General features: G+C 42.7%; 1 pseudogene; it reads right to left on the reverse strand.

The window, feature by feature from the left end:
• The window catches only part of LOC100598850, an 83,323-nt pseudogene extending 74,642 nt beyond the window's left edge, over positions 1-8,681 (reverse strand).
• Between the last annotated feature and the right edge of the window lie 3,419 nt (positions 8,682-12,100).

Below are 12,100 nucleotides of genomic sequence, written 5' to 3' on the forward strand. Positions count from 1 at the left end.
GTACTAGTACTATGCTGTTTTGGTTACTGTAAACTGTATCTTTAACTGGGTACTGAATGTTCATACATGTAGGAGAGCACTAACCTAACACTGAAGAGACCCAGAATCTCATCCTGACGTAGTCACTAGCACAGTGTGAAAACTGGCTATTGTCTCTGCCTATTTCCTTTTCTGCATCATAGGAATTGAGATAACTTCCCAACCACAGAGAACTGTGTTGAGACTTAAATTATATAATAGATAGGTAACTGCCAAAAAAAAAAAAAGGACCATTAGTTAGAGTTGGATTTATGTCTCTCCTCTGGGGAGCTGTACTTCCAATCTATTGTGGTACAACCAGAAAGAATGAATTTTATATTCAGCAACTTATTCCCAAATTGACTGCTCCTGTCACTTCCAATCCTTAGTCTGTGTAACTCTCTTCCAAAGGCTGTTCACTGATTAGATGTTCTGATTGCAGTACTTTAAACTCAACCTGACTTCAGTCTATGATAGAATGATTGGCAGGTAATCAAGAGGCCAGAGATTCATAGAGGCAATATTTTCTTTGTAATCTGAGGCTAATAAAATCATCAGATACAGCAGCAATTGTGTGCTTAAGCCTTCATGACTAGAGATACAGTTGTGTCTTATCATTAGAAAAATGACTGTAGTATCTTCTAATCACACAGTGAACTAACACTAACAAAATAAAAAATCATTTTTGTTTTGGTTTATTTTTCTATAAAGGCTGGGATGTGCTTCATACCTGAAATACATGAGGCTGTGAAACTTACACTAAAAAATCCAGGACAGAAAAGAAACTAGGGGCTGTGTTCCTCTCCAAATTGGCTGGACTCCAGCCTGTGCTTTGCAAACATTTCCACATCTTTGCATTTGTGGAATTTTATTTTATTTTATTTTTTGCTTACATTTTAAGAAGTTTCCTTCTGGAAAATTCTAATCTCATGGAAACACGAGGACTAGAGAAATTTTAAAACCCAGAAAATGGCAGAGCTGAACAGAGAAAGTGGGCTCCAAGTGAGGGCAGAGACAGATGTTATTTCTCCCTCAGCCTGCTCTTGAAACTACAGAGAAACATTTTTTTACTCTCCTTTTAGAATTGTCATCTTGCTTTGCTGCTCATATTGAAGTGCAGTGGTCTCTAGAGTGTTATTTGTCACGTAAAATTGTTTTTCTCTGTTTTGTCTACATTTGCATGCCTCCTCTGCTCAGCAACTGGCCTAAGAACTTAGGATAGATGAAAAGAGATCTTGTCCACGTGTAGTGCCCCAGACACATGTCCACTCTGCACGTCTCTCACCTACTGCCTGGGATCTCTTTCTTAGGAGATGTTTATTGATCTAGAATCTGTTTAGTACCCATGTATGTACAATCTGGGAGTCTAGGTAAGTTAACATTCCTCAGAGTAAATACTTGGCTGGTGGGAGGTGGAGACTAGCAGATGAATTTTTCTCCCTTCCTGCTGTGGTGCAGCTGTTGTCAGACACAGTAGCTCAGATGGCTGTAGGGAAACAGGTGCACCTGGTCCCACTGTGTCTAGAATTGGTGGGTTCTTTGTCTTACTGACTTCAAGAATGAAGCCACAGACCCTCGTGGTGAGTGTTACAGTTCTTAAAGGTGGTGTGTCCGGAGTTTTTTCCTTCTGATGTTTGGATGTGTCCAGTTTCTTCCTTCTGGGGGGTTCGTGGTCTCGCTGGCTTCAGGAGTGAACCTGCAGACCTTTGTGGTGAGTGTTGCAGCCCTTAAGGTGGCGCGTCTGGAGTTGTTCATTCCTCCCATCTGGTGTTGTTCATTCCTCCTAGTGGGTTCATGGTCTCCTTGGCCTCAGGAGTGAAGCTGCAGACCTTCCGGTATTACAGCTCATAAAGGCAGTGCAGACCCAAAGAGTGAGCAGCAGCAAGATTTATTGCAAAGAGCAAAAGAACAAAGCTTCCATAGTATGGAAGGGGACCCAAGTGGGTTGCTGCTGCTGGCTCAGGTAGCCTGCTTTTATTCCCTTATCTCACCCCACCCACATCCTGCTGATTGGCCCATTTTAGAGAGCTGGTTGGTCCTTTTTGATGGGGTGCTGATTGGTGCATTTACAATCCCTGAGCTAGACACAGAGTGCTGATTGGTGTGTTTACAATCCTCTAGCTAGACGTAAAAGTTCTCCAAGTCTCCATTAGATTAGCTAGACACAGAGCACTGATTGGTGCATTTACAAACCTTGAGCGAGACAGAGTGCTGATTGGTGCATTTACAAAACTTGAGCTAGACAGAGTGCTGATTGGTGCATTTATAAACCTTGAGCTAGACACAGAGTGCTGATTGGTGCATATACAATCCTCCAGCTAGACATAAAAGTTCTCCAAGTCCCCACCCAACTCAGTAGCCCAACTGGCTTCACCTAGTGGATCCCATGCCAGGGCTGTGGGCAAGCTGCCTGCCAGTCCCACGCCATCCACCTGCACTCCTCAGCCCTTGGACGGTTGATGGGACCAGGTGCCATGGAGCAGGGGGCAGCACCCATTGGGGAAGCTGGGGCTACGTGGGAGCCCACCGTGAGGGTCTCAGGCATGGTGGGCTGCAGGTCCTGAGCCCTGCCCTGTGGGAAGGTGGCTGAGGCCTGGCAAGAATTCGAGCATGGAGCTGGCAGGCCGGCAATGTTGGAGGACTTGGCACCCCCACCACAGCTGCTGGCCCAGTTGCTAAGCCCCTCACTGCCTGGGACTGGCGGTGTCGGCTGACTGCTCCAAGTGCAGGGCCCACCAAGCCTCCACCCACCTGGAACTCATGCTGGCCCATGAGCACCACATGCAGTGCCGGTTCCAACCCACGCCTCTCCCTCCACACCTCCCTGCAAGCAGAGGGAGCTGGCTCCAGCCTCAGCCAGCCCAGAGAGGGGCTCTCACAGTGCAGTGGTGGGCTAAAGGGCTCCTCAAACATGGCCAGAGTGGATGCTGAGGCCAAGGAGGTGCCAAGAATGAGTGAGGGCTGCTAGCAAGTTGACACCTCTCAATCCTCACTCTAAACAGCACACTCCAACTGATGGGAATGTGGCCAATGACTGCTTTAGCTACTTCCTGCTGGATAGGGGTGAAGAAGTGGCCCTGCAGTTGTAGTGTCCTCCAGAGGGGAATTCTTTAGGCCAGTGGAAGGGCCAGTGGGTCAGTCCAGGGATCCTCAGTAGAAGTTGTTAATTGAGCTCATTTGTGGTTCCATTGGCAAGGCCATCTGTAGCTTGATGGCCTCGATTCTGGAGGAAATAAATTTGACAAGAAGTTTAAAAATACAGGGCCAAAGGCGAGTAAAAGCAAGATGGCTGCCAAGGGACCTAGAAAGGGGAGAAGCCATGTTGCCCACCTCCAGAGGTTGGTATAAGAGTATGAAAGGCATTGTCTGATTTTAGAAGTCTTTTCCTATAAACACCGGGCGGCATCTCGTACTATCCCTGCTAAGAGATCATCTCGGGTGGCATAAGTCTGGACTATAATTTGTTGGCTGTCATGCTCAATTGGTTCCCCATCCTCCAGAGAAAAGTGGCAGAGTTGAGGGCCACACACATGTATATTTGAAGCACTGGTCCCTCAAGGAGTAGCACCTGGTATCTAAGTAGGCAGTTGTCTGATAGCCATAAACTTCCTTTGGCACCTAGTATGCCATTTACATCATGAATAGTCCAGACAGTGAGATCCTTTCCGTGTATTATTTTGATAGCCTCTGACACTAAGATGGCCACTGCCACAAGTACCCATAAACAGTGAAACATCAATTTCCTTACTTAGGTATGACATGGTTGTGCGGTTGTCCCACAAGTCTGAGTAAGGACTCCAAGAGCTATCCCTGCTCTCTCTGTGATGTATAAAGACAAGTTTTGTCCTGTCAGAAGGCTTAAAGCTGGAGCTTGTACTAGGGGCATGCTTTAAGGTTTCGAAGGCTGTTTCTGCCTCTGGTTCCCATTCTACTAGATGAGTATTTACCCTCTGGGTTTCCTTGATTAGAGTATAGAGGGGCCTGGCTATCTCGCTGTATTCAGGGATCCATAGTCAGCAAAAGCTGGTAATTCCAAGGAACCCCCACAACTGTTTTAATGTCTTAGGGTGAGGATAAGCCAGTATAGGCTGTATTCATTCTTTGATGATGGCCCTGGTCTCTCTGGCTAAGATTAGGCCTAGATATTTGACTTGCTGTAGGTAAACCTGGGTCTTCATCCTAGACACCTTGTACCCTTGATTAGTGAGAAAGTTCAAGAGATCTAGAGTAGCCTGCTGGCATGAGGCTTCTAAACTGGTAGCCAAAAGTAAATCATCCACATACTGAAGGACCAGAATGCCTGGACTTGAGAAGTGGCCTAGATCTTGGGCCAGTGCCTGACCAAGCAGGTGAGGGCGATCCCTAAACCCTTGGGGCAAGACCGTCCACGTAAGTTGGGACGTGTGGTCTGTGGGATCCTAAAGGCAAAGAGAAACTGGGAGTCAGAGTGCAGGGGATACAGAAGAAGGCATCCTTGAGGTCCAGAACAGTGAACCATTCTGCTTCCTCTGGTATTTGAGAGAGCAGGGTATAGGGGTTGGGTACAACTGGATACAGAGGAATTATTGCCTCATTGATGAGTCTAAGATCTTGCACTAGTTTCCAGTGACCACTGGATTTTTGTACTCCAAGAATTGGAGTGTTTCAGGGACCGCTGTATTTCCTTACTAAGCCTTGAGCTTTTAAATGTTTAACGATATCCTGTAATCTTTTATGAGATTCAGCCCTTAAGGGATATCGCCTTTGATAAGGAGAAGTGGTGGGATCTTTTAACCTGATTTGGACTGGGCAGGCATTTTTTGCCCTTCCAAATTGTCCTTCCAATGTCCAGACTTCAGGGTTGATTCTCTTCTCAAGTAGGGGACAACAAATGGGTAACTTGTTCCTCATATTCATGTGGATAATAGCTCAGCCTTGGCTAATATGTCTATCCCTAATAAGGGTGTGGGACTTTCAGGCATAACAAGAAAGGCATGTGAAAAGAGCAAAGTCTCCCAATTACAACTGAGGAGGTGGGAGAAATACCTGGTTACAGGCTGTCCCGGGATTCCTTGGATGGTAACGGACCTTGAGGACAGCTGTCCAGGACAGGAGATTAACACTGAGAAGGCTGCACCAGTGTCCAGGAGGAAGTCAAATTTCCTGGCCCTCAAGGGTTAAATGTACCCAGGGCTCAGTGAGGGTGATGACATGAACTGGCACTTGCCCTGGGCACCCTCAGTCCTGTTGTTGGATCATCTGGTTGAGGGCTTCTGACCCAGAGAAACTTCATCCTCTGGGGCAGTGCACCTTCCAGTGATCGCCTTGGCACAGTGGACACGGATGAAGGGGCAGCTTATTTCTCATTGGACAATCTTTTTTAAAGTGTCCTAGTAAACCACACTGATAACAAGCCCTACTGGGTGATTGGCCTGCTCCATTTTCTGTCCTCTCTGAACCACCAAGATTTGTTTGTCTAAGGGCCATAACTAAGGCTGCGGCCTTTCTCTTATCTCACTTTTCCTTTTGGGCGTGTTCCTCATGGTCCCTATTATAGAACACCGAGGTTGCCAGGCTTAATAATGCCTCCAAATTTTGTCCAGGGCTCAGGGCTTGCTTTTGGAGCTTTCTCCTGATATCTGTGGTTGATTAGGTCATAAACTTGTGTTTTAGAATCAATTGACCCTTGAGTGATTCAGGTGACAGGGGAGTATATTTTCTTAAGGCCTCCCATAGCCACTCAAGGAAGGCAGAAGGATTTTCTTCCTTTCCCTGAGTTACGGTGGACATCATTGAATAATTCATGGGCTTTTTTCTAATTAGTCCTTCAAAACACAGGTCAACAGATGTTTACAACTCCAGTCCCCATGATCTGAGTTGATCTGAGTTGAAGTCCCAGTGGGGATCCATACTGGGGACGACTTGTTGACCAGTATGGAATTTGTCCTTCTTCAGCTGTCATTCTATCACTTATTTGACTAAGATACCAGGTATCTCTAAACTCTTGGGCTGAAGCTAAAGCCACATTCTTTTCATTAAGGGCCAGGGTTTGATCTAACAGCAGCATGACATCTCTCCAAGTGAGGTTGAAGGTGTGCCCTAGACCCTGTAGGACATCTATGTACCTATCAGGATTATCTGAAAACTTCCCCAGATCTACCTTGATCTGCTTTAAATCAGAGAGGGAGAAGGGGACAGGTACCCAGGTTGAGCCAAATTTCCCTCCCCCTACAGCTTGAAGAGGACATAACCAATAGCCTGGGGGCTTTTGTGGTCCTTTGGAGATTCGTTTGCTTATTTCCTTCTGGGCAGGAGAGATTAGAGGAGGATTATCATTAATAGGAAGGAGAGCTATAGGGAGGCTAGGATATGGAGGTAAGATGAGAGGTCCTCCTGTGGGATGTAAATTGCAAGCTTTGCATAGTTGTGTATTCTCCTTCAATGAAAAGAAAGCTTGGACATAAGGTATTTCACTCCATTTGCCTTCCCTCTTACAGAAAAGGTCAAGTTGCAAGATAGTATTGTAATTTATGCTTCCCTTGGGTGGCCATTTTTCCCTATCAGAAAGAGAATATTGGGGCCAGCCCATAGTGCAGAAAAAAATGAGCCACCTCTTTTTCAGGGTTTGTGGGTCCAATTGGTCCCAATGGCTTAGGATGCATTTCAAGGGTGAGCCTGTTGATGCCTGAGTGTTTCCCACCTGAGAGACAAAACTGTCCACGGTTTTGGTTTGTTTTGTTTCTCCCCCTGCCCAAGAACCCGCAACAGTCCCTGGACCCTGCTGATTGGAATAGTTGCACTCACCAACGCAGCAGCAGAAACAACCCCTGCCCAAGAACCTGCAACGGTCCCTGGACCTTGCTGATCAGAATAGTTGTGCTCATGGGAAGCCACCTCTCAAATCAGAGTGACCTGGATGTGAGACATGGAGTCAAAGGCGATCATTGTGGAACTTTAAGATTTGACTGCCCTGCTGGATTTCAAACTTGCATGGGGCCTGTAGCTTCTTCATTTTGGCCATTTTCTTTTTTCATTTGGAAAGGCTGTATTTACCCAATGCATGTACCCCCATCGTATCTAGGAAGTAACTAATTGCTTTTGATTTTACTGGCTCACAGGTGAAAGGTGCTTGCCTTGTCTTGGATGAGACTTTTGACTGTGGACTTTTGAGTTAATGCTGAAATGAGTTGAGACTTTGGGGGACTGTTGGGAAGGCATGATTAGCTTTGAAATGTGAAGATATGAAATTTGGGAGGGGCCAAGGGAAAATGATATGGTCTGGCTCTGTGTCCCCACCCAAATCTCATCTTGTAGCTCCCATAATTCCCATGTGTTGTGGGAAGGACCTGGTGGGAGATGATTGAATCACAGGGGTGGGTCTTTCTCATGTTGTTCTTGTGATAGTGAATGGGTCTCATAAGATCTGATGGTTTTAAAAATGGGAGTTTCCCTGCATAAGGTCTCTCTTTGCCTGCTGCCATCTATGTAAGATGTGACTTGCTCCTCCTTGCCTTCTGCCATGATTGTGAGGCCTTCCCAGCCATGTGGAATTGTAAGTCCAATAAACCTCCTTCTTTTGTAAATTTCCCAGTCTTGAGTAAGTCTTTATCAGCTGTGTGAAAATGGACTAATACAATGACTCATCATCATTATTGTTCAAAATCACATTATTGCTCAGCTTGGAGGGTCCAAATCACATTGACAATCTGAATTGTAGGAAATGGCCTGTCCATCCCTTTGATCAGGCACACCAGAATCGGGAAGACTTTATAATAGCCGTGCTGTGCACTTGGCACTCAAAGTTAGTCTAGGCCAGGGGGAAAGCAGAAATAGGTCTGCTGGCTGCTATATTAGTGACAGAGGACCAGGCTTACACTGGAAAATGGAGGTGCAAAATCAAAGTCTTTATCTGGAGAACCCAGGGAGTAAAACACACTTCCAAAGTCACCTTCTAGAGGGTGGCCAGATCCAGAGGCCTGACAGCAGGATTCTAGACTATTGGGTGAAAGACAAGCTTCAAAACTGGCTGCTTACTGATGGGATCAAACAATCAGTATTCACCTTTTTAATCTTGCATGCTTTGTATTTTTCATGCCTTTTAGAAAAAAGTAAAAATTATCGTGAGTGCTCACCACCCCATAGAAACTCTTTCCAGTATTTCTACCACTGTTCTCTAAAGGGAATTAATGGTCAGGATAAAAAACTCTAAGCTAAGCTACTAAAACTGCTCTGGCTTCTTTGAGTCGGTATGTAGACCACTTGGGGTTCCTAACATGTTGCGTTTTCTACTTCACTTTTTGTTTATCTTTGCAATTAGACATTAATCACAAAAATACGGGGCAGATACACAGAAAAATAAAAGAAGAAAGCCAAGTTTTTTTGAGTATCAAAAGTAGTTTGAATGAAAAGTGGTTTTGTTTTATTTTATAGTTTTACTTGCACAATTAATTTTTATTTTTCAGGGCTGAGCTTTTCAAAGGGATGAATGTGAATGTATTTATATTCCACATGTCTGAAAATCACACACACAAAGACTTGGAAAAGCTGACCGCTTTCTTCTGGCAATGACACGGTGTCCCAGAAAGGATCCAGGTGGAAGTGGGGCCCATGAGGACGTCAATGGGCAGCCCTCCAATCTCAATGTCACAGGGTTCCAGCGGAGATGAAAAAGGCTCCTGACTCATTGATGATCTGACGTCAAATTTGATTACTATAAGGCAATCCTATTTAAAAGAAAACTCAACTTGTATATAGCTTTTCTCACTGGTTCCAGCCTATCATTTGTTTAGAAAATGCAAAATCAAATTAGAAGATTCTGCCTTGTATCTTATTATTTGAATCAACATTGATAATTGCTTTATTTTCTTAAAGGAAGTGATGGTAGGTTTGTTTACAGAAAAGAATAGATTGGAGGTGTCTAAGGGTCCTTCACAGGGCCCTGGGGAGACCACAAGAAAGAATCACAGTGGTGGCCATGCAGTATCATGGTCATTTAAGAACATCTCAATAGGAAGTGGGTGTAGCACGGAGAGTAATGAAGAATCTGGAAATGTGAAGTGGCCGTATTTTAGGTAGGGGTGAAATCGACTTGAATTAGGTAAACATTCATTTAGTACTTTGTTCAAACAAATATTTATAGACCACATTTTCACTGCTTGGCACTGTGCCAGAAGTTGGTATTATAACTTGTATGATACCATTCCTATCCTTGTCCATTTTACAATCTAATGGGACGGGGTTGAGGCAACAATAAGCAAACAATCATTGCACTGGAGGGTGGTAAGTGTTCAGACAAAATTAGGTTCAAAGCATAAGGGGGCACAAGAACTGGAATATTCAAAAAAGAAGAAAACATAGTGATTGCTGTTGTTAGTATTTGAGGTGGGGCAATCTCAGATAAGGATTGTGAAAAATTTATCACGGGATTCTTTTTTTGTTGTTGCTTTTTTTCACCAAGGGACAATTTGCCTTCTTTCTGTGCTTTTCCCCGTAGAGATGTTTAGACTCTGCTGCTTGGATCCATCCCGCAGGAAAGCAATCTTAAAAACTCATAAGGTTTGATGCTTCAGTGTCTTACTGTTCTCATAAGTATTTGCTTCATATACTTCAACCAAAACAACATATTGCAGCAGATAGAATGCAGAGTAATAAGCCAGGTGTTAAAGGGATTTGCACAAATGTGAAACTGTGCTACTCTTCCCACTGTTTTGTTTTATTTTGGAAAACAGATTTTTTAAAATATATGATTTATGTTCTCATGCAGTGGATTTATAATTGTTATTTTTAAACAAATTAACAAATGTTTTCAGAAGCCTCAGGTTCTTTTTCTAATATGGTAAATATAGATAAATATAACCCACATAAGCAAAAGCTCTTAGGAATCTTCAATATTTTGTAATAGTGTAAAGAGTTCTTGAGACAAAAAGTTTGAGAACCACTGTTATTAGAACAGCAGGATTTGAATTTTTTCTAACCATCTAACAGGAATGTGACCTCGGGCCAATTATTTAACATCCAAGAATCTCAGTTTGCTCATCTGTAACTTGGGCTTTTGAACATAGCTATCTCACAGCCTTGTTGTGAAGATTAAAAACAGTATCTTTGCAAATTATGCAGATAATGTTTAGTATATGTTATCTTCAGGAAGAATCCATACCTGGGAAGCATGAGACTTCTGGTCACAAGTTTCTTCTGTGATAAGTGTCATTCTCCACAGTTTTGTCATGCCCTCATGGAGAAATCCTTAGGACAATCCCATTCATTTTGATCTCTGTGCAGGCTCATTTAGCTACTTTCAGATTACGATTTCAGTCTCCCAGCTATTCAAGGGAAGAAAGTTTCTTGGACATTGGAGAAGACCAAATATATATAACAGCTGTACATTAATAGCAGTAGTTCTTATTTCTACATCAATCTTTTATGAATTTATGTGCCTTAAAATAAAACCTGCAACTGAGCTGTACTCTGGCAGAGCCTGTGCTAAGCCTATGGACATAAGCCCCAGAGTCCCGAAGCATTTTAATGGTGATCAAATTGTGTCTAGGAGCTGAAAATTTAGGCAAAAAAGTAGCAACAAAAAATATAGTATGCTTCCAACACACCCAAGGTACTGCTACCACATGAAAAATGCCCCTTCCCTCCCTCTAGGGTGTTTTTAACTATTACTTTTAATGCCAAAAACCACAACTACTTTTGCAGCAGCCTAATACTTCTCTCTACCTATTACTTAGTTGTGAGTATATTGGACACTTCTAGAAACATCCTACTGTAAACGCATGCTATTGCTATTAATGTTTCAAAAATTCTTTTTATTCAGTTAACTTTCTCTTGTAAAATAGAATTATGTTCATAAATTTAAAAATCTTAAAGTATATTACATTATTTGCAACAGATGTTATGCATACATAGTACTTTCTAGAAGAGTATTACTGCCAGTTGAAAAATATTTATTCCTCAAAACAACAAATTAGAAATCATGGACTATCAAACCACCACCTTCTTTTTATGGTAGTTAAGAAATTAGGATTTTATGAAGCATCAACTTTTCCATCCTGTGCTGGAGTTACTGTCCTTTGGGGACTAAATTTATGTGGAAAAAGCAAGCCAAGAATTTTGCCTTAGGATTTTTAATGTAATCACCAAGGCTGTTTTATTTTTCCCAAATAGTGCTCAATGTAGCAACATAACCCTTTAGTATCAAATAAAGGAAGGCAATTAGTCCAATAAAAACTTTAGAATGATTCCTTGAGTAAGTATATTCAAAAGTTGAGTAATTTACTTTAAAAACTCCAGGAAATTTTCTTCTTTTATATAAACCATTGACGTTCCAAGCTTGCCTGCAATGTATTCCTCACATTTCTATCCCATATGGAATACCAGAAATTGAATCATTTATACCTATCCTCTAAAAAATAACTTTTTTACCCAATATTTTTGGAGATTTATCCAAGTTATATTTGTAGTTTGTTTTTATTTTTCATTTTAATTTTGGATTAGTATTTCAGGGAATGAATATATCACATGTTGTCTGTTCATTCTGTTCATGGACATTCAGGTCAGTTTGAACATTACAAATAATGCTGTGGTGCACCCTTTTGTACCTGTCTTCTTAGCACATGGGCCAGTGTTTCTCTTAAACATGAGGCCAGAATTCGAATATGTGGGTCTTAGGACATATACACACCCCTGGAACATGCTTATGATCTCTCCTAAGTATTGGGAGTTCCCACTTCTTTACATGCTTCTCCATGTTTGATATTAAAAATATATTATTAATAAAATATATGTGAATTGTTATTTTCATTGAGGTTCTTTTTTTTTTTCTTTCTTCCTTTTTTTTTTTCTTGAGATGGAGTTTCACTCTTGTTGCCCAGGTTGGAGTGCAATGGTGCAATCTCAGCCCCCTGCAACCTCCGCTTCCTGGGTTCAAGTGATTCTCCTGCCTCAGCCTCCCAAGTAACTGGGATTACAGGCACCCACCACCATGCCCGGCTAATTTTTTTTATTTAGTAGAGATGGGGTTTCACCATGTTGGTCAGGCTGGTCCCAAACCCCTGACCTCAGGTGACCCATCTGCCTAGGCCTCCCAAAGTGCTGGGATTCC

The sequence above is a fragment of the Nomascus leucogenys genome, chromosome 16 (assembly GCF_006542625.1).
Source record: "Nomascus leucogenys isolate Asia chromosome 16, Asia_NLE_v1, whole genome shotgun sequence".
NCBI classification, from domain to species: domain Eukaryota; kingdom Metazoa; phylum Chordata; class Mammalia; order Primates; family Hylobatidae; genus Nomascus; species Nomascus leucogenys.